The sequence below is a fragment of the Pan paniscus genome, chromosome 9 (genome assembly GCF_029289425.2).
Source record: "Pan paniscus chromosome 9, NHGRI_mPanPan1-v2.0_pri, whole genome shotgun sequence".
NCBI lineage: Eukaryota > Metazoa > Chordata > Mammalia > Primates > Hominidae > Pan > Pan paniscus.
In genome coordinates, this window is record NC_073258.2 from 41,354,826 (window position 1) to 41,381,793 (window position 26,968).

The 26,968-nt window shown below is 33.2% G+C and overlaps 1 pseudogene; it reads left to right on the top strand.

Moving 5' to 3' along the window:
- The window catches only part of LOC100989108 (large ribosomal subunit protein eL18-like), a 97,036-nt pseudogene that overhangs the window by 15,878 nt on the left and 54,190 nt on the right, over positions 1 to 26,968 (top strand).

A 26,968-nucleotide genomic window follows, 5' to 3' on the forward strand; every position in this document is an offset into this window, starting at 1 on the left:
TTCACATTTTCTCAATGTGTATGTATACACATCCATCCATACATCCAAATCAATTTATATATATATAAATAAATTTTCTTTGTGTCAATAAATACTGCATATCATTTAGATAAGATATGAGATTTATTATCCTTTCAATCAGGGAGAAGTACCTTTCAAGAATGATTAAAACAAAACTGGTAATTTTATTACTAGTAGTTGGTAATTGCAACCACTCAATATTTTTGCAAGCCTACAATCAAATTTTGATTAGGTTATCTATGTTTTTAGTGAAAAAAATAGCCCAATTATATTGCAAATAATTATTGAATATCATCTTTTTCAGATTTTCAAAATCAAATCATTAAATACAGAGAAAAATATGTGAAACACCTTTTGGTATTTCTTTGAAAGCATCAGTTTTTCCTATTATAACAGAAACAAGATAGGAGATGCCATCATAGGAGCTGACATCCTCCACAACAAGGACCGAAAGGTTCCCTGCAAGGAGCCCAAGAGCCCGGATACCTACCTGAGGCTGTTGGTCAAGCTGTACAGGTTTCTGGCCAGACGAACCAACTCCACATTCAACCAGGTTGTGCTGAAGAGGTTGTTTATGAGTCGCACCAAGGGGCCACCTCTGTCCCCTTTCCGGATAATCCGCAAGATGAAGCTTCCTGGCCGGGTAAAGAAAACCGCCGTGCTTGTGGGGACTGTAAGGGATGATGTGCGGGTACAGGAGGTGCCCAAACTGAAGGTTTGTGCGCTGCGCATGACCAGCCGGGCCCGCCGCGGCCCTAGAGTCCCCCAAGGGCTGTGGCACCGTCCTGCTCTCTGGTCCTCTCGAAGGCGAGAGGTGTACCGGCATTTCGGCAAGGCCCCGGAAACGCGGCGCCAAAACCTACGTCCGCTCCAAGGGCCGGAAGTTCGAGCGTGCCAGAGGCCGACTGGACAACCAAGGCCACAAAAACTAACCCGGGGCTGGGAGCGGTGGCTCACGCCTGTAATCCCAACACTTTGGGATGCCGAGGCGGGGCGGATCACGAACGAGGTCAGGAGATTGAGACCATCCTGGCTAACACTGTGAAACCCCGTCTCTACTAAAAACACAAAAAATTAGCCGGGCGTGGTGGCGGGTACCTGTAGTCCCAGCTACTGGGGAAGCTGAGGCAGGAGAATAGTGTGAACCCAGGAGGCGGAAGTTGCAGTGAGCCGAGATCGCGCCACTGCACTCCAGCCTGGCCGACAGAGCGAGACTCCATCTCCAAACAAAAATAATAATAATAACCCTGGATCCTACCCTTTTATTGAAAAGATTTTGGATGCTGACAAAAAAAAAAAAGGATACAGGTTTGACCTAGTCACATATTCCACAACCAGCAGCATGCTAAATACTATAGGAGTTAACAAAAAAATCATTAAGACATAACCCCATCCTCTAAGAAATACAATGTTTGTAGAAATAGGGTAAGAAATACACTGTTATTGTGTATAATTTAGATGTTGATCAATAATTTAGTAACACTTTATAATACTTTTCGATCATTAAATTTTGAATTTCTTGTGAATTTTCAACAGAGTATCTGTTTCGCATTCCTTACTTGGTGGAGGTAGAATGAGAGCCAATGATTCTTCACCATCACACAGCCGGTTATCAAGATAGGTAAGCCAAAAACTTAAGTCTCTTGATTCATAGGCAGAATGCTTTCATTTATACTGTTCTGAGATATAATTTAGCACCAAAAATCTATTGTAAATGCTATTGTTAATAATAATAAAAACTGACCAATGAATGAAATTCTGTTCTCTAGCACAGTTATATATATTTTAATAAAACATATATAAAATATATAAAATGTATAATATATACATTGTAATAAAACAAAACCTTACTCAAAGAGAAAGATTATGGCCATCCTTATTAGAATTTTTAAATAATGAAAGTCTTTCTACAAGAGTAGGATATTCTAACGAATGGAGACTACATCATATTCTTCATTTTATCCTCAGCACATGGCACTTAGTAAGAGGTAAATATTTATTAAAGACCACTGCACTTTTCTGTAAGCCTGGCTGATTCCTTATGAAATTCAAACACTCAAAGTGTTCATATGCTTTCATCAATAAATATAATTAGTCTGACACTCTAAAAGAAAATGTGCTAGCTTAGTTATTTAGGCAAAATATTTCTTCCATGAATTGACAGAGTTAATGCTAAATATGCTTTGCTATTGGTAATTTAGAAGGTTGATTTTATCAATAGGTGAAATAAGTATGCTAGAGTCTTGTGATTTCATCTGCCTAATATTGAAGTATGCTTGGAATTTCAACAACAAAGAATTACTCTGTGGATAAAAGATATCTACTTCTGCCCAAAGCAGCATAATAATCCATACCCACCATGCAAACCTCAAAGTTAGATATAAAATCAACTTGATTTTGATAATTAACCAAATCCATATAAGAAAGTATATGCATTTTGGAGACCTTTATTCTGTTTGCTGCTCTTCTTGTACTAGCTGTTATCTTAAATTAGTAATTTCACATTTTTGAGAAAGAGTTTCCATATAAAACATAAAACAATATATAAATCATATATAAAGAATTTTATAAAGAGCAGATGAAAAATCATGATCTGTATAAAACATAGTTGATCAATGATAGTAAAGGGACGTAAAAAGCACAAACTGTGGCTATGTCAGATAAAGCATTTTTCCTTTATGAAAAAGGTTGAGGTCTATATTTGAGTGACTCATTGGTACACTTGGGGGATGGAAAAAAAATGGCCTTATGACATTACACAATTTTTTTAACATCTCTGAGCTACACCGTAAAAAAAAAAACTTGTGACATTTAATTTTCATATTGCATGTAAGTAAATAAACAGAACAAAAATTGATACAGAGCTAGTAAATTGGTCTTCATTTTTGTTTTTAAATTTTAGATCTACAAAGTGGTAGTAATTTATAATTCAAATAAAATTAGTACTCTGAGATTGAAAATAATTTACCTCATTTTTCTGTCTCTCTACTGAACATGATACACTGTATATCATATCAGTTAATGTGTTGCATAGTATTGATCCAGTGAATTTTGATACTGACAAGCAATTATAATACAAGATTTAAAAATAATTAGGTTCTCAGAAAATCAATCCTATTATAATTTTAGAGAACATTTTTGATCAAAGATTTCTGAATTTATTTAAGTAAAAAGTTATTTAAATAAAAAGTTATTTAAATAAAAAGTTAAGTAAAAAGTTATTTAAGTAAATTGTTATTTAAGTAAAACAATAAAATAATTTGTATCATTAATATTTTATAGAAAACACAGAAACAGAATGTTGAAATCTACAATACATTCTTTTAAAAAATCACATTTAGTTATTCAAATACAATTTGAGTTTATATGTGTGCTCCTATTTACTCAACAGCAATTTAAAATATTAGATAAATTTACTTTTATTAATTATGTATCAATTTATCAAGGAAATATGTAAAGAACAAATAATTTGGGGTCAGATAAAAAAGTTTTTAATTCTGCCTTATTTATTTCATGCCGTGTGCACCTTGGATAAGTTACCTACCTTTAAAAAAAAATAATTCTAACTTGTAGAGTTAGGGATACCAAATCCTTAAAATCTAAATTTTAGTTATGAGATACAGGGAATTAAAGAAAATATTCTGCACAGCACCTATCACAGAAGGGGCAATGATCACAAATATTATGATGATTATAATATAATATTCTTTTATAAAATATTACAAACTATGCTGTCCAAGGTAAAAAGTAATGAACAATAAGTACACTTTTAAATATTCCATATTTATATAGTCTTTAAACCTCAAAAATAACATTTTTGTTGCTTATTTTCTGGAAAAAAAAAACCTGCTGTATATTTCTATTCATCTGGAATACACCAGTTTGTATTTAACTGAATGGAACTTGCAAGCAAAATATATAGGAAAGATTTGAATTAGAAATAAAATAATTATGGTAATGTTCTATTTACCCTTATTGATAAGGGTACTAAATAATTAACTGTTTTATATATAAGATAAAGTGAAGAGTTAAAAATATAGTGAGGCATTGGTCTGCTAGGAATAGAAGAAGGGTCATGAAGGTACAACATTTAGGATTAAATTTGTTCTGGGTATTTGCCAATCCATAAGAAGTGGCTGAAAGGTTGGATTGTACTTTGGACAGCCTCATAATATTAAGAAAAAAAAAAGTAAATGCAGTAGACTTTGGTAACCACTCCCTTCCTGCAACACAAAGAATTCCAATCTAAGAGTAAAGCTGAATGTAATAAACTTGACATCCCTACATAGTGGAGTCTATCATAAAATAATATGAATAGTCTGAACAATTCCAAACCATACAATTGAATTAAGGTAATTAATGATTGCTAAAGTCTATAGATAACAGGCAGAAGTAAATTACAAACAATTTCTGGAGTAAAAAATCCATTACAGATAACATAATCCTCATCCTCAAATTTACCTCTGCAAGTACTTTTTCAATGACAGTATGCTACAAACACAATCTCATTGCAGATAACATAATCCTCATCCTCAAATTTACCTCTGCGAGTACTTTTTCTGTGACAATATACTACAAACACAATCAAATGTAACGAGGAAAAGAAGGTGGCAAAATGATATGAGCAGGAATTTCAAAAATAAGAATAAAGAGAACAGCTCAAAAGAAATTACAAATATTGGAACTATCAGACAGAGACTGAAGATAACATTATTTCAGCTGGGCACTTTGGCTCATGCCTGTAATCCCAACACCTTAGGAGGCCAAGGTGGGTCAATCACCTGAGGTCAGGGGTGAGACCCGCCTGACCAACATGGTGAAACCCCATCCCTACTAAAAATACAAAAATTAGCTGGGCGTGGTGGAGGGTGGCTGTAATCCCAGCTACTTGGGAGGCTGAGGAAGGAGAATCACTTGAACCCAGGAGGTGGAGGTTGCTGTGAGCCAAGATCACACCATTGCACTCCAGCCTAGGCAACAATAGCCAAACTCAGTTTAAAAAAAAATTATTTATTTCTACATTCAAGGAGATAAAAACTAAGATGCAATAATTGGATAGAGTACCAAAAACAATAAAAAGAGACTTAGCATATTGAAAAATACATAGATTATTGCAATGGATAACAACAATCTAAAACAAAGACTCAATGGACATACTCAAAAGCATATTATACAAAGCAAAGGAGAAACAATACATTTGACATTTGGCCAGAACAAACAAAACAGAATGCAACATTTAGAGATAAAAGTTCGGAAATTTTTATATAGGAGAAAAGAAACAAATAGCATATTGGTGAATCTCTAGCATATGATTAATTCAAGTCCCAGAAGTGAGGAGTATATTGATGAGACAGAAGTAATACAAAAGGTAACATATGAAAATTTTCTAAAATGCATGAATATGACTAGCCCATTTTTTCATGATTTTTTTTTACTGCTAAGTAGAGTGGATACAAAAGACAATCTACACATCAACCATCAAAATAAAACTAAAGAAAACTGATCAAGTAAAAACATGAAAGAGCTCTTATTTTCAAATTAGTAATAGTGACATTTACAGATGATTTCTCAACAGTGATGGAAGCCAAAATATAGTGATAAGATATCATCATTTGTGAAAAAGAAAATAACTGCCAATTCAGAATTCTATGCCAAAGAAAATTATGATTGAAGATATGCTGTTGAAATAAAGACATTTTTAGGAAAACAAAAACAAATAATTTACTATCAGTAGAAGTAAAATAAAGAGGGATTCTTAGGAATATTCTTGAAAATAAAGGAAAATTATGCCAAATGGATTTTGGAAGTGTGTAAAGAATAAAACATAATGAAAACATATATAGTGGAGTGAACTTAAGTAAACACTGACTTTATAAAATACTACTAATAATGCAGAAAAAATATTATAAATTATTAGGTATATTTAGAATTATAGGCTCTAAATACTTTATTTTCCTTGAAAAATTTCAAAATGTCAATATTAGGCTTTGATAATTTGCATATTTGTTTTCATTTTCAAAATAGCTACTAAGTTTAAGAAGTTATTATACTCAAAACTTTTAGAAAGAAATATCATCGACCTGAATAGCATTATCAGTCAGCTTTACCTCATTGACATTTACAGAATACTCCATACAACATTATTAGAATATACATGATTCTCAAAGTTCACATGGAATGTTAACCAAAATAGATCACATTCCAGACCGTAAAACATATCATAATAAATGTAAGTTAATAAAAATCTTATACAATATGTTCTCAGACCACAATGGAAATAAGCTAGAAATCAATACTAGAAAGATAACTAGAAAATTCTAAAGTACATGGAAATTAAACAACACACCTTTAAATGACACAATTATCAAATAAAATGTGTCAAAAATAAATTTCACAAATATTTTGAAGTACATGAAAATGAAATACAACATATCAAGTTATGTTGATATAACAAAATCTTTAGTAATAATTTTATAGTATTAAGTCAATATTAGTAAAATGAATAAATATCTGAAAACAGTGATCTAAGCCTCCATCTCAGGAAACTAGAGAAAGAGCAACTTTAGCCTAAAGCTTGCAGAAGTAAAGAAGTGGTAAAAATAAAAGTGAAATCAATAAAATTGGAAAAGTGTAACAATAGAGATAATCAGTAAAATTAATAGGTAGTTCTTAGTAAAGATCATTAACGGTGACAAACTTCTAGCCAAGTTAACCAAGGACAAAAGAGAGAAGACACAAATCACTAATAACATAAATAAAAGAGGGGTCAGCATTACTGATCCTATGGACACTAAAAAAATAAAGGAATATTATGAACAACTCTTTTTTCACAAATTTGATAACTTAGACAAAAATGACCACCTCCTTGAAAGACACAAATTTCCAAAACTTACAGAAAGATAAAGAGATTGCCTAAATAGGCCTGTATCTATTAAAGAAATTGAGTCAAAAAGTAATAACCTTCCAAAAAAGAAAGCAACAAGCCTAGAAAATTTATTAGTGAATTCTACCAAACATTTAAGAAAGAAAAGACACAAATTCTCTACAATCTCTTCCAGAAAACAGAGATGGAGGAAAGATTTCCTACATATCCTCAAGGATAGAATTATTCTAATACCACAACAGATAAAGACATTACAAGAAAGAAAAACAACAGACCATATCTCTCATGAATGTAGATGCAAAATCCTCAATAAATGTTAGCATATCAAATCAAACAAAATATAAAAATAAAGTACAACCTAGTAGCATTTATCCAATTATACACAGATAGGTCAATATTTGAAAATATGCTAAGATAATTACCTCTCTAGAAGAGGTAATGTGAATACACTCTTCTTAAACGTGAACTGTGCACAGTGACTTTCTTCCAAAGAATAAAGTGTAGAAAGGGAGAGGGGAAGTGTCACTTCAGAGTATAGAAAGATAACAAACAGTATCTCAGCAAGGTGATGAGGGTCATTATCAAGAGTCATACATCATGTAGGTGAAAATGGCACTTTACTTCTGGTATCTTCTTTCCTCCAATTCATAACCTCTGTCTAATCGTGAGAAAAACATCAGGTGAATTTTTTAGAGAGGGGCGTCCTACAAAATGCATACCAACGTCATTAGAAACAAGGAAAGTCTAAGAAACTGTCACAGGCAAGAGGAATCTAAAGGGAGATGACAACTAAATATAAGGTAGTATTCTGGATGAGGTCCTGGAACAACAACAACAACAATAACGAATTACATAAAGAATCTGAACTATGGACTTTAGCTAATAACAATGTATCAAATATAGGCCCATAAGTTAACAAATGATTGTATGATACTAATGTGAGTTGTTGATAATAGGATTTGAAAATATTTTTCTCATTCCATAGGTAGATTTTTTATTCTGTTAATTGCTTCCTTTGCTGTCCTGATTTTTAGCTTAATTTAGTTCCATTTGTTTATTTTTGGCTTTGTTACCTGTGTACTTTTGGTATCATATTCAGAAAATCATTGCCAACGTCAGCATCATTAAGTTTTTTTCCCAGTTTTTTAGGAGTGTCATAGTTTTGGCTCTTACCTTTAAGTTTTAGTCTAATTTGAGTTGATTTTTCTGTATGGTATAAGATATAGAATGGGATACTTTTTTTTTTTTTGCAAACCACACATCTGATAAATGGCTAATACCCAAAATATATGAAGAACTCTTAAAACTCAACAGTAGCAAAGCTAATACTCTGATTTTAAAAATAAGCTATCAACTTGGAAATACATTTCTCCAAAGAAGACATAAAAATGGATAACCCATATGAGAAAATATTCAATGATATTAATCGTCAGAGAAATGCAAACCAAAACCACAATGAGATATCTTCTCAATCTGTTGGGATGGCTATTGTCAATTTTAAAAAAAAATGCAATATGTGTTGGGAAAGATGTGGAGAAATCAGAACTCTTGTACACTATTGGTGCAAATGCAAAATGCTGCAGCCACTATGGAAAACAGTATGGGTGTTCCTCAAAAATTAAAAATAGAGCTACCCTATGATCCAGCAACCCCACTTCTAGGTATTTATTTAAAAGAACTGAAATCAGGATCTCAAAGTGATACATGCATGTATAAGATGAAAGAATTGCTGAAAATTAGTGTGTAGTTAGAAAAAGAAATGTAATATAAATTAAGTAGAAATAAGAATGTGAAAAACATAAATTAATATAATTAAATAATTACAATTTTAGATGATCATAAAAATAAGTGAAAATTATTTTCGAAAGTTTGATATGATTTGTAAATATCTATTATGAATGATCAGATAAAATGAGAAAAGTTACAAATAACCAATTCAGAAATGAAAAGAACATTGCTACATATACTTTACACATTCAAATGTTAATTAGAATATAATACGAAAAATATTATTTAAATAAGGTGAAAAATTATGCATAATAGACAAATTATAGAAAAATAAAACTTACCAAAACAGACACAAGAAATAATAAAGTATTAAAATAGGTCTAAATCCTTTCAAAATAAAAACATTTAGAAATCTAGAAGTAGTAGAAAACCAATAAATACAGGCAAAATGTTCTCAAAGAATTCAAAATCACAATGATAGGCCATTTCACACCTATTAAAATAAATGAAACAGGCCAGGTGTGGTGGCTCATACCTGTAATCCCAACACTTTGGGAGGCCAAGGCGGGCGGGTCACGAGGTTAGGAGATCGAGACCATCCTGGCTAACACGGTGAAACCCCGTCTCCACTAAAAATACAAAAAATTAGCCGGGCATGGTGTCTCATGCCTGTAGTCCCAGCTACTTGGGAAGCTGAGGCAGGAGAATGGCATGAACCTGGGGGGCAGAGCTTGCAGTGTGCCAAGATCGTGCCACTGCACTCCAGCCTGGGTGACAGAGCAAGACTCCCGTCTCAAAAAAAATAAAATTAAATCAAAATTAAAATTAAATAAATAAATAAATAAATAAAACAAATTATAATGCGAAATGTGGGCTGCGAGGTATACAACCAGGAACACTCATCCATAACATCATTGGCTAATGGTCCTAATTATTTTGGAAAATAGTTTGTCATTGTCTAATAAAATTGAATATATGCTTAAGTGATGCTGTTGCAACTCAATTGCAATATGTTAACCAAACAGAAATGAATGTATTTTTGCACCATCAAACATATATAGTCTACACATATTATTTATAATAGTCACCAAATAGAAACAACCCTAATGCCCTTAAAAGATATAAGTAATAAATAAAGTGTTGTGTATTCATCCATTGCAATACTACACAGGTATAAAATGAACAACTACAAATACAAGCAACCCAACAGATGAAACATAAAAGTTTGAAGTAAAGAAACCGGGCAGAAGAGAATTCATAGTGTTTGATTTCATATACATTAACTTTAAAAGTAAAAAAGACAAAAAGAATGGTTTTGAAGATAAATAGTTAGGTTTTGAAGATGAATAGATGAAATTATACATATTAATTAATGTAAAACTTGGGGAAATAGAGAAATGAGAGGTGACTGAGAAGGAGAATGGAGGGAGGCTTCTGAGGCTTCAATGTTCCTTCTCTTTTTCTTCTATATAGTGACACAAGTATTCTCTTTATCATAATTTGTTAAGCTGTACATTTATATTTTATATATTTTGCATTCATTATAGTTTATAAAAAATAAAACAAAAAATTACAGCTTCTACAATTGCACATAATTGTGTTTGTGTCTGTGATATGTTTCAAGCTGTCACAGGCAGCAGGTTGAATAAATAAATCGATAAATCATGAGGTAAATTAACAATACATCATGAGATAAATTTAACCACAATCGTTTTATTTCCGATAGCATTATTATTATTATTATTATTATTATTATTATTATTTTGAGACGGAGTCTCACTCTGTCACCCAGGCTGGAGTGCAGGGACACGATCTTGGCTCACTGCAACCTCCGCCTCCTGGGTTCAAGAGATTCTCCTGCCTCAGCCTCCCGAGTAGCTGGGATTACAGGTGCGTGCCACCCTGCCCAGCTGATTTTTGTATTTTTAGTAGAGACGAGGTTTCGCCCTGTTGGCCAGGCTGGTCTCAAACTCATGACCTCAGATGATTGACCCTCCTCGGCCTCCCAAAGTGCTGGGATTGCAGGCGTGAGCCACCGCACCCGGCCTTTCTGATAGCTTTTATAGGGTAAATGAACAAATTGAATTTGAATCATCGATAATGCATATCCTCTCTTATCAGACATGTTTGTTTTCACTACCCAGAGAATGCTGTTCACACTTACCAACTCCTGCCTCCTCAACAAGGTTCCTTTCCTCTGTGCTCTGATTTCAATTAATGGCAAAACAACATGTTCCTAAGCTTCAGTTACTTAAACATAGGCATTTTTTACTTCTCAGAGCTTAGTGCCCTTGTAGTGATAATAGGTACGAAGTAGCATTTGGTTTTCCTTCATATCGTCTATGGAATATTATTGCCCTCCTTTATACTCCAATAGCCATTACTCAAGTTCTCGTCACTTCTTATTTTCTACAGTGGCTTCAATTACTGATTTTAAGCCCTCTATACTGTATATATAAATATTCCACATGCTGATGTAAAATGATTTTATTAATATTAATAATATTTATTAAGGTTTTATATGCCAATCTCTAAGCTAAATATTTTTAATCTTCATCTTATTGAATATTCATTTAGTTCTTGTATCATCCCAATGATGTCATTTTCTGTATTTTCAATGAAGAAAATAGGTAAATAAATATTAAGTAGATTGTCAAATTACACAGCTGGTAAGTAAAGGGTTGGGACTGAAACCCAAATCTCATGCTCTAAATAGTGCATTTTCTCCTTGCTTACAAAATAAGGTATAATCAAATAAAAAGTTCTCATGTCACCAGCGTTGTCAGGCATTCACAATTCTCTGCAATCTGACTCCAGTCTATAATTTCAGCCCTATCCCCAACTGTCTCCATTCACATAGACTCATTATTTCCAATCCCAGTCACATCTTCCTCTGTGCTTTTGCAACAACTATTCTTTTGACCTGTGCATCTCATCTCAAGTCTCCAATTAAAATATCACCCTTCTGTCAAGGCCCTACATACATATAACCCCCTCCATGAAGCTTTCACTAACCTATCAGTAAGAATTATCCCTCCTTGTACTGTCCTTCCATAGGACTCTACTAAGGCCTCTATGAATATTCTATTTAAATTTGTTTTATGATTTATGCACATATCATCACCTGTACTGTCAAAACATGGTCTGAATGTCAAAAGCCATCATAATCTATCCCTGCATGCTCCTCCTGCCTCCTCCTACACCGTACACCCATTCATTCTAACAAATAACAACCATTGGTTTATTGATAATCCTCCCAGGCAGGTGTTTTTACCACTGGTCCTTACTTTGCTTTAAATGTACTCCACCAACCATCATCCTCTATTTCTATCTTCCCCACTCCTGTGTGGATTCCTAGTTCTACTTCAATCAGGAATCCAGCTATTTTCAGGGTAGCCTTCTTTTTCATCCCAAACCCCAGCACTTCAGCCTCTCCCCACCTTCACTTGCTATATACTTGCACAAGACTTCGCATTATTTCTTCATTGATTTTTATCACAACTTGTATCTATTACACTAATTTGTGAAATTGTTTCTTTCTCCATCTCTAAACTTTAGCTGCATAAGAATAAAGACCACATTTTTTCCCTTTTGTTTGTAATGGAATCCTCAGTGCCTAGCCCATGTCAGGAACATAATAATCAATACATTTATTTATTTATTTTTGAATGGACAGTTTCTTGTTGATTCTGGGCAACGTCATCTTCAGTACTCCGCTCAGATGTCGGGATTTTCAAATTGACTTTCATAATAAGAGGATTACACTGTGTGAAATTTCACCTAAGGAATAAGCAGAACAGAACCATTTCATCACAGATTTAAAACTGATTTGATCTCAGTTCCTTTCTAAGTAATGGAAAATAGTAGGCTTATCTAAATGGAATAGGGCTATCTATCTAAATGTTGTTATATAGAGGACAATCTCCATGCATCATGCTTTATTTATCCTGTTTTAGATGTAGTCTTTGTAGCAAGAAAACATAAAGTGTATGCATCATTCAATTTCTCTTTTTATCCATTTTTTCTCCATAAATTTTTTGGGGTTTTTATTTATTTATTTATTTATTTTGAGACGGAGTCTTGCTCTGTTGTCCAGGCTGGAGTGCAGTGGCGTGATCCTGGCTCACTGCAAGCTCTGCCTCCCAGGTTGGCTCCATTCTCCTGCCTCAGTCTTCTGAGTAGCTAGGACTACAGGCATGTTCCACCACGCCCGGCTAATTTTTTGTATTTTTAGTAGAGACGGTGTTTCACCATGTTTGCCAGGATGGTCTCGATCTCCTGACCCCGCGATCCACCTGCCTCGGCCTCCCAAAGTGCTGGGATTACAGGTGTGAGCCACTGTGCTCGGCCTCTCCATAAATGTTTGTCTTCATTTCATATATTTGTGAATATCTGCCTGTTTCTTTCCTGTCAGTTACTTAGCTCAATAATCTTAATTGCATGGTCATAATTTTAATACTTACAATGCCTAACTTGCAGGCCCTGCTCATAAGTTATAGAATTTGTACCCCTGACACACTTATATTAATACCTTTTCTCCATCCTGGTTTTTCCATCTGTCTCTATCACCTGTCTTTTTCTTTTTTGCTCTTCTATCTTGTCTGCCAGCTGGTGTTTACCTAATGATTTTCAGTCTTTGCTGCCTTTCCAAATAATATATATATATATGTCTCTTTGCTAGTGAATTGCCCAGCTGTGGATTTCTAAATAGCTGTAGCCTAGTCATGGGAATTTTAACTTGAGGCTCCAGAGTAAAACTTGGCAGTAGAACCATATACCCTTAGAATGTCCTTGGATACTGTTTCAGATACACTGAGGATCCTTGGACAGGGTTCTCTCTCACTATTCCAACTTCAGTGTGTGTGTGTGTGTGTGATCTTTTTTATTATATATTTATATATTTTTTATTATATATTTGTATGATAGCTCCTTTCTCAAATTAGACAAACTCTATGTACCTGGAGCCTGTGCCCTTTTGCCCATTTTCTCTCTTTTTGATTCTTAAGGAACTATAAGTTTCCTGCACTGATATAAAGAGATCCAAACAACACTACATTAATTTCAGAATTGGATTGATTTTTACATTTTCAAAAAATATGATTAGCCATTGTAATGACTGCAGATCCTTCTAAGATTCAAAGTTACTAGAGCCTAAAGAATATGATGAGAAAATAAATGCATTCTTATCTCCTAGAAAAGCACCAACAATTAAAGCTTATGACCAGATCCTGAGTTTGGAACATAATCACAATTCCAGGAAAATGAAAGAAAATATGATGCAAATGTAAACTAACAAAAATTACGTGTGGCTTCTAACACAGTCAATCTCATAGTCAAGGAGTGTCGAAGACAGGAAGTCTGCCATTTATGTAGGAATTAAGCTAAAATACAGATTTGTGAGAATTAATAATTACAATGTGGATGTAAAGAAAGATGGTTACTGTGCCTTTAGAAGTGAGAAATAGTTGATTTGCACTGAGCAAACAGGAATTACTAAGGGCTTTGAAAAATAGGCAAATCTCATAAAGTTTTATGTGTGTGTGTGTGTGTGTGTGTGTCTTTTTTTCTCTCAAGCTCTTTTGTTTATATTGAATATAATCCTATCAAGATTTCTCTAGCTTTAACATCTAAGAAGCATATTTTCAAAAGCCATTTACCACAAACTAGGAGCTAAACAGTATACCCAAAGAAATTTTCATACCAATGTGTCTGATTTCACTTGAGATAAAAGGTAATGTTATTTTAACATTAAACATAACTGCCCGTCAAATGTTGTTTTTATAATTTATTGAAATAGTTTAATATTCTAGCAATACAGATTTCTCTTTTCAGTCTTTTTAATTACTATATTTTCAGTTGAAATGAAGTCAGCTGTGGCAGTTAGCTTTATTTTATTTCTGGGTGTAGTTCCAATTGATATGATTATATCATATCCTACTTACTATTTACTGGAATAAGTTTCTTCCTAGCCATCAACATGTGACTTGTTACAATCATATTCTGTTATTATTATTAAGTTGCCATAGAGCATAAATGAATATTGTTTCTGAAAATCTATCTTTGTTTTTTACAATTTTCTCTGAGAAAAGAATTGCAAATATATAATTTTATAAATAATCTTCCAAATAAGACAGTTCAGCTAAAATTTAGTTCGAGCTTTCTTAATAATTTCATTGTAGTAGTCTTTTTTCAAGTCTATCTTTTTCAAAACAATAACTCATACTGGTATAACTTCTGTGAGTAACTTCTAGGTCTACCAAAAATACAAGCAATTGTAATCTCATTTGCTGAATAGTTGTTGTAGATAAAATATTTACTTATAAGATTTTGTCTTGGCCGGGCGCGGTGGCTCACGCCTGTAATCCCAGCACTTTGGGAGGCCGAGGCGGGCGGATCACGAGGTCAGGAGATCGAGACCATCCTGGCTAACACGGTGAAACCCCGTCTCTACTAAAAATACAAAAAATTAGCCGGGCGTGGTAGCGGGCGCCTGTAGTCCCAGCTACTCAGGAGGCTGAGGCAGGAGAATGGCGTGAACCCGGGAGGCGGAGCTTGCAGTGAGCCGAGATCGCGCCACTGCACTCCAGCCTGGGCGACAGAGCGAGACTCCGTCTCAAAAAAAAAAAAAAAAAAAAAAGATTTTGTCTTCACTGGGGCAAAGGGACAAGTCTAGAAATAGAGCCTGGCAATAAGACAGATTTATTTATTTATTTATTTATTTATTTATTTATTTCTCTTTCTCTCTCTCTCCTCTCTCTCTAGAGAGAGAGAGAGAGAGAGGAGAGAGAGAGAGAGATTGTATTTTTAGTAGAGACGGGGTTTCACCGTGTTAGCCAGGATAGTCTCAGTCTCCTGACCTCGTGATCCGCCCGCCTCAGCCTCGCAAAGTGCTGGGATTACAGGCGTGAGCCACCGCGCCCCGCCAATAAGACCGATTTCTAAAAAAATGAACTCTCAGGGAATAGCCAGCAGGGAGAAATTCTAGTTGCTTTGTGGGACACTGTCAAAGAGAAGAAGAAAGGGAACATTACACCAGTAAGAAATTAAGAGATAGACAAGGGTTTAGGAGGGTTACTAGACAATTTTTATGTTGGAGATCTCTGACCAAGCATAGGTACTCAATGACTGAGTAATTTTATGGATTAATTAATGTATCATAGTGATGAAAGGGGGGATCTTAGTGCAGGAAGAAACTGGATACCAAACAGGGCTCCAGGAATAAGCAAAGATAAGACAAAACCAATCTGTTTCATAAATGATTAATAAGTTGGCTATGCAGCTGTTATGAGGCAGAAATTGGATGTTCATCTATATATTGTAACTGTAAATCCCAGGTCACAATCATTTGTATCAGCTGTCTCTACTTGACAGTAATAACAATAACATCAATAGTTAATGAAAATAAATATTTTAATAGACATTTTATATATTATGTGTGTAATTTCTATAGTGGCTTGGTAAAGTACATAACATTAACTACATTTTAAAGATAGGAAATTTAGGATTAGAGAAGTTAAAAATTAAATCCATGGCTATTAGATTTCAGAGCCCAAGACTATAACCACTGACATAAATATTCAACTAATAAGTATCTGGACTGGAACGTGAGTGTGAATGTGTTATAAAAATACAATTCTAACAGTGTCTTTTATCTTACTCTTCCCATGGCTTGAGAAGTACTTTACCTGGCTTTTTAGAGACTAGCATCCAAGTCATCACTTCAGTCCCTGACATATAAAGAACCCAAGTAGTCCACCCTCCCTGAGTTTTGTTAAGTATTTTTCACTTATAACACTTTATGTCTAACTAAAATATCTTATTTATGAATTATTTACTCATTATTTGTCTTCCTGAACTAAATGTAAGCTCCAAAATAATGACGTCTGTTAGTTCACTATTTATGTCTTTATTACCAATCAGCAGCAATTGAGAGTCATTCAATAAATATTTGTGAAATGAGTAAAAAGAAATGATATGTAGATGTTTATATTCCCCCAAAATTCATATGTGAAAACTCTAGCCCCAAAACGGGTGGTATTAGGAAGTGTAGCCTTTGAAAGGTCATTAGATTTAGATGAGGTCTTGAGAGTGGAGCCCTCATGAGAAAGAGTTCTAGTCTCTTTCTCTCCACTTTGTGAGGATCCAACAAAAAGACATCTATCTTCAAGCCAAAAAGAATGCCCTCACCAGACAACAGATCTACCTGCACCTTGATTTTGGACTTCCCAGCTTCCAGAACTGTGAGAAATAAATGTCTTATGTTTAATCAGGAAAGAAAGGGAAAGGAAAGGGGAAGAGGAAGAGAGGGAGAGAGAGAGAGAAAGGAAAGAAAGACAGAAAGAAGAAAGAAAAAGAAAAAGAAAGAAAAGAAAAAGAAGGAAAAAGAAAGAAAGAAAAAGAAAGGAAAGAAAGAAAGAAAGAAAGAAGAAAGAAAGAAAGAAAGAAAAAGAAGAAAGAAAGACAAAGAAAGAGAAAGGGAAAGAAAGCGGGAGGGAGGATGGAGGAAGGGAGGAAGGGAGGGAAATGTAGGAAGGCAAAACCAACAAACATAAATTTTTACTCAGTACTATCACGCAAATTTTTAAAACGGATAGCTTTCAATGTATGCAACTATAGAAAATGAGGGAAATCTTATACTTTGCTGGAAATGTAGATTATTGGAATTATTATTGTAAAAATAATGAGAAAGTACAAATTAGAATTGTCTATATATGTATAGCCTTTGACCTAATCATCATTCTTTCTAAGAAACTTTCTACAGTAATTAAAAGAGTATAAATACATATATAAGCTATGCATCATAAAAATTATATAGTAATTTGTAAAATCTTAAAATTTAAAAGAAATGTAAAGTAAATAATAATCAAATGGATCACAGTTGAATAAATTATATGAACTATTTTGTAGCCATAAAAAAGCATCAAAATATACTATTTCTAGTATCTCATTTATTCTTAGTAATGTATGGTATAAATTAAAAATTATAAACTTTCGTGAATAAAAAGGCTGAAAAACACAAAGGTACTTTTCAACTTATAATGTTTTAATGTAATCTTAATTTCAAAAATCATATTTTTGGGGCAATCATTATAGGAGAAACACGAAAAATTAATTTTTGAATTAATTAATACTAATAATATGAATGTGATATAATAACCAGAAGAAAAAAAATGAAAAGGAGGAAATGTTATTTATTTTGACTATGAATAGTGATGTAGGATTAAGATTTGTCCTAACATTATTACATATTGAAAACTAGAATAACTTAAAAGAAGTGATGCTGCTATAAAGTGAATATGAAGATCATGAGAACTAAATGAATAGAGTTTAAACAAATAACATTACATAAAATACTTTAATTTGGTATAAAATAAACATTTCCAATATATTATAAAGACAGAGTTATTCAATATATGATTATTTAAGAAATCTGCCTTATCAAAAATTAATTCTTATTTGATAAAATGATGAAACATAAAAATAACACCATTAAAATATAAGAATATTTGATCAATTATGATATCTCTGGAGGAAACAGGATAAAATTTAAAAGCAATGAAATAAATTATGAAAAAAGTTTGAAGACATATGTATCTCAAAAAAGCAATAATCCTTATTAATTTTAAAAGATTTAAAAGGTAGAATAAAAGAAATTTTAACAATAATACAATATGTATTACAATAAAACAACCATGTACAGTTTTATGCTTACAAATTAGCAAAGAGAAAAGCAAAATATTTAATGTCAATGTGCTAACTCTGGAATCATTGTGGAAAGGAAAATTAGCATAACTAATTGGCAAAACAATTGGACCTCATACAACTTAGAGATTTGGCCTATTGACTGTGTTACATAAACAATAAATTAAGAAAATAGTGTATATCTAAAAAAAATCACACAAATAGTGTTTTAAAGACTAACATAATAAAAAAGAAAACTCCATAAGTAAATTATCATATGGGAATATACTTAAACATAATTGACCCAAACACCATAATTTCTAAGGAATAAATTTGTTTGCAGTTGTCCCCCTTTATCTGAAGTGTCCCTTTTTGCTTTTTCAGTTACTCCTGGTAAACCACAGCCTGAAAATATTAAAGAAAAAAATCACATATATAAAAAATTCATGTGTACAATTGTGCATTCTTCTGAGAATTGTTATAATTGTTTTATTGTTGTTGTTAATCTTTATTGTGCTTAACTTCTGAATTAAACTTTATCATTGGTAGGTTTGTATTTTTTTGTAATAAAAAATCTTAAATTTACTCTTGATAATTTGAAGAGTGTCTTATTATTTGAAAGATGTTCAATTTTAAGTGTACATGATGAAGAAACACACTTTTTACAAATTCAGCCATAGTGGTCATTGTTCCTCTTTATAGTACCTCTATTCCTTCTTCAGTCAGTGGCAGAATGACCTTTTATAATTAAAACGTGGTAATCTGTGTTTCTCCTCTTCTTTTAAATTTAAGTTTTAAATTGGCATACAATAATAACCGTATGTACCTATTAACAGGACATATAGTGACATTTTGACACATATAATCTATAGTAATTAGATCAGGGTAATCAATAATCAGCATATCCATCATCCTAAACGTTTATTTTTTTGCTGTTGGGAAAATTCGCAGTGCTCCTTCTAGCCATTTGAAACTACATAATGTCTTATTATTAATTATAGTCATCCTACAGTGGTAGTGACACTGGAATTTATTTCTCCTATCTAGCTGTCATTTCTTCCCCCTACTCTTCTCAATCTCTAGTATCCTCTGTTCTACCAAAAGAACATAGTATATTTAGGGTTTGGCACTATCAACAGTTTCAGGCATCCACTGGGGTTCTCAGAGCATATTCCCCATGGCTAAGAGGGAACTACTGTATAATGTTTTAAAAAATAAAACAGGACTTAGAATTTTAAATAGAGTGTGATGAAATGAAGCTCTAGGATTGTAGGAAAATGTTAACATCGTTATCTATGAAACGTGGAATTGCGATATATTTTTTTTCTTTATTTATCCTTTTCTGTATTTTCCAGATGAATTGGGAGTGTGACCAATAGAGAAAAAAATCCTAAAACTCTTAATTTTTAGGTAACATTTCCAGTCAGCATTATTATGTTTTACCCTCAGAAGCACCTTTTTTATTTTGTGAGCACAGTATGCCATTCTATATGGAGAGGTTTCTGCCATAGATGTATTATGGGACGTTCACTAATAATATCTTGTACCCTAAAAACCTGATCTTCAAAGTTGATGATTTGGACAAATAATTATAGCTTATGTCATAAGGATTGGGCAGATACAATATGCTACTCCTTCTGCTAGAATTTTTGCGTGGTTATTTATCTTTTTCACTACAATTAAGGTTGAGAAACATTGGCATCTATTTTCTGAATCCCTGCCAATAGAAACTACTATTTCACATTTGCTTCTGACTAATGTTCTTGTCACTTGGATTCATATAATTTTCTTTTTAAAATAGGTGGGTATTCTGGAACTCCTTTAGGAAACTAAATATAATAACAAGAATTAATACACCTAATTGTGGTTGTCTTCTTCAGGGCAAACGTGTCTTTGTTCCCTCTTTTTTTTTGGATTTTTTTTTGTCTCTGTTCCGTGCTTCAGTTATACTTTAGAATATTATCATTGTAGAGAAGAAATAAAAAACAGACATGTACTATACCCAATGATAATAATATGATTCTCTGCTTCTGTGGGTTATCTAACTGTATATATGAAGCTACAACTCGAAAATACCTACCACATCTTGGGACCCCAAAAAATTTTCTACAAAATATATTATGAAAAACAAAAAGGGAGAAAGGCTGTTTCCCAGAGTTTAAGGGTGTAGTGATTGATGGAAAATGGTTTTGAAGAATTCAGAAATTAAGGCAGTGAAAGACTAGAAGTAATGAATGGAATGTAAGGATGATGTATTTAAGGGTTATTTAGAAAAAGGGAGGTGGATGCTAGGTTGACAAATAGTCATGAAATAAAGCAGTTTTTATCTACATTAAATTAGAAGTTAAGGGGTTTTTTTTTCCAGGCACTTTAAAGATATAATCGATTCAACCTTGGAAAACAAATTTTTAAGTTATGCAAAGTATTTTTATTGTATTTCTAATACTAAAGATTTTACATTCACAAATAAAATTTTAGATATAAACACTTCTCAGAATACGATGAAATGTGAATTTTTAAGTTGACTACTCACCTTTTCCCTACCCCAAATAAAACAACTAAATCATGCTCTGGATTGCTCACTTTTATATCTGTAGAAATACCTTTCCAGATATAAGGGGTGTCACAAGTAATAATTTTACAGATCAGGGAAGAGACGTAAAATAGAATTGAATTGAAATAACAATTTGACATAATCACAATAGCTTCTGTTTGAGGGAGGAAGAGAAAAACCTTAACTAGAATAAAAAAAGTATCTTTCAAAAAATATACCACAATCTTCATGTATTAAAAACAAAAACAAAACAAACAAACAAACAACTCTTTAGAATAGGGCCTAGGGGAATTTATACAGATATTTCCTTAGGGTAAGACTTTATCAAAGCCTGGAGGAAATTAGCACTAGAATTGTCTCCTAAATAAACTCGCAGTTCTAGAACTCAACCATTTTAACTTCCAGAAGCCAGGGAGAAATTTGAATGACAATATAAATAATGACATAAGAAGCAAGGCTGCTGTGCTATGTTGCTATTAGATTTTATTTAACTGGGGGATATACAACCTAACTAAAAAATACTTTATTAGAAACTTTATTGATATTTACACTGGCTACCTGAAGAAAGAGATTGAAATTTTGTAAGGTAATAATTCAAAATATTTAATATCATGTTTCTTAGGAAGACAGTAATAGCTGCATAAAAAGTGAGAACAATTTTGAACAAACTATTTACTTTTGACTATTTACTTCTGTTTCTTAGAATTTTCTCTATTCCCTAGTCGAATATTGTACAATGAACCCTATAGAAAACTAAGTTAATGAAATTTATGCTGGTATATTGTATCACATAGCAGTGTTGAGAATTACTATAGCAGTATGGCTTTCAGTTTAAGGGCAAGAGAAAATTTGCTGTAAAAGAAACCTAAAGAAAATCGATGTTTACACATTGCAGAAAATGCTTTTGCAGATTGCTTAGAGAAAATTCTTCACATGAGTGCAGTCTAATTTATTTAATGATAATTTTTATTACAAATGAGGTCATTTATTATTCTGCTGAACATATTGGCATGAAATATTAAGATTAAATGGTCATGTCAGATGAAAAGGTAAGTCAGGACGAGAGGGCTTAATGTGAAAATAAAAACAAAAAAAAGTGTTTAGGGAATGTGGGAAAGCCTTTACTCCTGAGCCCTTACATCTGGAAGTTTAGCCTTCAAAGCCAAACAAAGACAAAAGGGCAAAGAGCTACCACGTAACTAGTGTGATACTTCCTTGTGCATTTTAATGTTTTCAAGCATAGTTCAAAAATTTAAGGGTTTCAAAACATGCTAAAGACTTAAAACTTTGAGAACTATTACATAAACAAGTGGTAAAGGCATAGACTCAGAGAAATTCAGAAAGCAGCATCAAAAATACAGTTATTATCAACAAAATAAAATACAGTGCTTCTTTCTTGAAGGATTTCACTAAATGAGAGAGTACAGATTTTAGGAGGAAACCAAATATGTAATTAGGTAATTGGTTGCAGAAGTGTAAAAATAATAATAATAATAAAAGCCCTAACAGTAGCAAAGGAAATTGTATTATAGCTAAAGCAATACAAAATACAAGGAATTCAGCCATCAAAAGCCCCCCCCACACACAGACACACATATACACAGACACACACACATGATCTGTGATAATAACGTGGAAGAAGAACTTCCTGTTTCATACACCAGTCTTGAGTTAACTTGGATTACATTAATTAACTTTATCAATGAGCTTTGTAATACAGTACCTGCCCTGAATTTCAGTTATTACCTGGAATGCTGACGAGGGATAATATACCGACTCAGAGACATTCCATGATACTAATTAACAGGGGAAATAAGTGTAGAATGCAAATACATGAAAATCACAGCTAACAAAATAATTCTTATTTTTACTCCCACATAACTACAGAAAGATTTTGTGTTTGCTGAAATTTAAAATGAATTTTGACATCGTTTCATAATGAGTGTAATTAAAACATCTCATTTCTGTGAGTATGGGGGATCTAAATGAAAAAAAGATGAATGTGAAGTACTTTATAAGAAGATATTCCTATCTGAATTTAGTATGTGAACCATATGATGCTTAAAAAAAAGGGTTCAGGTCAGGTGATAAGTCTTGTTTTCATGTGTTTTTCTTTCATTCTCATTCTCCTAACTCTTTTAACTTCCTTCCATTTCCTTGATTTTCTGTTTTTTCTTTTTTGTATTAACTTCTCTCTTCTTTCCACTCCCATTTAATTCAGAATGATTACAATTATTAATTGCATTCATCAAATAGCACTCCAGTGAGTGTCATGCCCATAAAATGAGCATGTTGACATTTATATAAATCAATTAATAAACTAGAACTCAAAATGACTAAACAACTGAATCTATAGCTATTCACAAACTGTTTGATTTAAAAAGTCAAAATAAATTAAACTTCTCTGTTTGTCTTTTCTAAACCAATACATGCATGTTAATAATTTTTGCCCCAGTGAAGCCTTAACAATTAAAATATAAAATTTCCCCAAAATGACCCAAGTATTATAGAAGTATCAGAAAAATTAGCCACCCTAGGGTAATGGGAAGGTGCATACCATTTGGTCCTAAAGTCTCTTTAGCCTTTCAAAATGTTATTATTAATTACCACTTCTGTACTTGTCCTATCTCACACTGCTATAAAGAACTGCCTGCGACTGGGTAATTTAGGAAAAAAAGAGGTTTAATTAACTCACAGTTCAGGAGTCTTAACAGGAAGCATGGCTGGGAGGCCTTGGGAAGCTCAATCATGGCAGAAGGTGAAAGGGAAGGAAGCACATCTTACCATGGTGGAGCAGGAGAGAGTGTAAAGGGGGAAGTGCTACACACTTTTAAACCATCAGATCTGGTGAGAACTCACTCATTATCAGAAAGACAGCAAGGGCAGAATCTACCCCCATGATCCAATCATCTCTCATCAGGTCCCTTTCCCAACATTGGGAATTACATTTCAACATGAGATTTGTGTGGGGACATAGAACCAAACTATATCAACTTCCCATAGATATCTCCTTTTCTACCACGAATATTTTCTATTGTTGTGTCTCCATTATGTCACCCCACACTGAAGCTTCAAAAAACAAAAACAAAAGAAAAGCCAGGCAGAATATTCCCTGGAAAGGATTTAATTGTGTTTCTACAAAATTTAAATGTTGAAGTCCTAACCCCCAGTACCTTAGAATATGTTCTTATTTGGAAACAGGGTTGTGGCAGATGTAATTACTTAAGGGGAGGTCATATTAGAATAGGGTGGATCCTTAATCCAATATGATTAATGTCATTATAAAAGGAGAAAATTGGTAGTTAGATGCATTCACAGGATGAATGCTATTTAAAGATGAAGGCAGAGATACAATGTAAGGAATGCCAAAGATTGCCAGCAAACCACAAGAATCTCTGAAAGGGGGATGAAACAGGTTATCTCCCAAAGCCCTCAGAAGTAACCAATTCTGGTGAAACCTTGATTTTGGACTTTCAGCCTCTAGAACTGTGAGAAAATTTATTTTTGTTATGTTAGCCACCCAGTTGGTGATACCTTGTTAAAGCAGCCCAGGAAACTAATAAGCTTTTCCTTCCCTATTTATTTCCTGGGCTTAAATTCCCAGAGTCCAGATAAAATTGTGATTTCATCACAATAGTAACTGTAATTCATCGTTGTTCCAATATGAAGGTTAAATGTAACTTCATTGGTGTAGCAAAAACAATGCCATGTGAAATGCTAGTATTGAATATCATACTCAGAAGACTCAGATAGCTAGTTCTTGTTGCCACCTAGACATTGATATTTGTGATCTTTCTCTCTCTCTATCTCTCTAGCATTCACACACACACATACACACACAATAATTTTATACAAGAAATAAAACAGTTAATTTGAGAGTTGTGCTGCTTCTTACACAGGGTGAAGTGAACCCTATCCCAGGCACAAAATCACAAAAGCTAACAAACCAAACCAAAGCACAGGTCTGCAAGGCTGCAAGCATTATATAATACTAAGCTGAGTCTTCAAGTAATCCTTTAAGTGGCAACGGTTGCTGGACGCTGTAGTTTCATTGCTTAACATATGTAATTATAAGAAAACAAATTATAGCTATAAAATGAGACAAGCAGAGAGCTTTTATATGGCTAAAAGTGCAGTTCATTCATAAATGAAAGGAAATATTATATTACCCAAGGTGTAGAGGAGAATCATTTATTGCCTCTTCTACTGGAATAATTTATCATCTCTATGTAGTATGTATTGATTCTCTCTATGTAAAACAAAAGAAAATGATATAAATACTTCTTAATATTTTATTTTCCTCGAAACATAGATCCACAGTCCATTCATAATGGCAGTGGCCTGAAGGCAATTGAAACCTTTTCATTCATCTCAATAATATTTTAAATTTATTATTGGTATTTCCATAGCATCATTCTCCTCTAAGGAGATTAGGCCATTTTTGCAAGATTCAATACCAGATTCGTTCTTGTGATAATGCTGGGTTGTTTAAAAGCAAGGTACTTTTAAAAAAATCAATATAATACCTGGATTCCAAGGCTTGACCACAAAGTAACCACTGTCACATCACTTTCAATCAAGGATTGATGAAAAGTCACCAATAAGTGAATTGGCAGAATTCACAGTCAGAGACAAAGGAGAGAAGAAACTGCATTATGCCTTTCTGAGTCAATATTAAATACCAACACATATAGCTGTGGAGAGAATAAAAAGAAAACTTGTGAAGTGATGAAGGCTATATCCTTGTTTTATATCCCTTTGGAAGCAACAGCTAGCGTGTCAAATTTTTACCTATGTAACTGATGGAAAAGATAAAGACATGCCAAGAATGGTGTAAACTAATAAATAAAGTGACAACACTAGAAAATAAAATTATCTATACAACAATCACGTGTTTATAATTATGTGGTTTATGAGTTTCCTGGGATTGCTGTAACAAATTACTAAAAACTGATAGCTTAAAACAGTAGAAATTTATTTTCTCAAGGTTCTGGTGGCCAGAAGTTCAAAATCAGTGTCACTGGGTCAAAGTCAAGATGTTACAGGGCAACACTTTCTTAAGAGGCTCTGATAGAGAATTTATTCCTTGCCTTTAATATTTTTGTTTTTTAAATAAATAATAGTTATTATTAAAAATAAAAAATAAAAATGTTAATGGTAAGGACCAAATTCTCTATCAGAGCTTCTTAAGAAGGAGGCCGATATAATGGATACGTAACAGCTGTACATATTCATGTGGTGCATGTGATATTTTGATACAAGTATACAATGTGTAATGATCAAATCAGAGTGATTAAGATATCCAACACCTCAAGAATTTATTATTATTTCTTTGTGTTAGGAAGAGTATAATTCCATTCTTTTAGTCATCTTGAAATATCAAACACATTATTGTTAACTCTAGTTGCCCTGTTGTGCCATCAAACACTTGACCTTGTTCCTTCTAGCTAACTGTATTTCTTCAGCCATTCACCATCCTCTCTCTATGCTCCCCTCCTCACTACCCTTCTCAAACTCCGATAACCATCAGTCTCCTCTGTATCTCCATGAGTTGAATTTCCTTTTAGCCCCCACATAAGAGTGAGATCATACAATGTTTGTCTCTCTGTGTTTAGCTTATTTCACTTAATACAATATCGTCAGCTTCAATCTACATGTTTTTTTGTGAATGATAGGATTTCATTTTTTTGCTGAATAATATGCCATTGTGTATATGTACCCTCTTTTCTGTATCTATTCATCCATTTACAGCTCCTAGTGGTTGTCAGAATTATTCACCTCGTGGCCACATCACTCTAATCTCTGCCTCAATCTTAACATTTCATTCTCCTTTGTATGTCTGTGCTATCTCCCTCTTCCTCCCTCTGTTAAGGATACATGTGATTGCATTTAAGGTCTATCTGGGTAATTGAGGATAATTTTATCTCCAGATACTTAATATGTGGCCAGGCATGGTGGCTCACACCTGTAATCTCAGCACTTTGGAAGGCCAAAGTGGGTGGATCACTTGAGGCCAAGAGGTCAAGACCAGCCTGGGTAAAATGGAGAAACCTGGTCTCTACTAAAAATACAAAAATTAGCCAGATGCGGTGAGGCGGCTA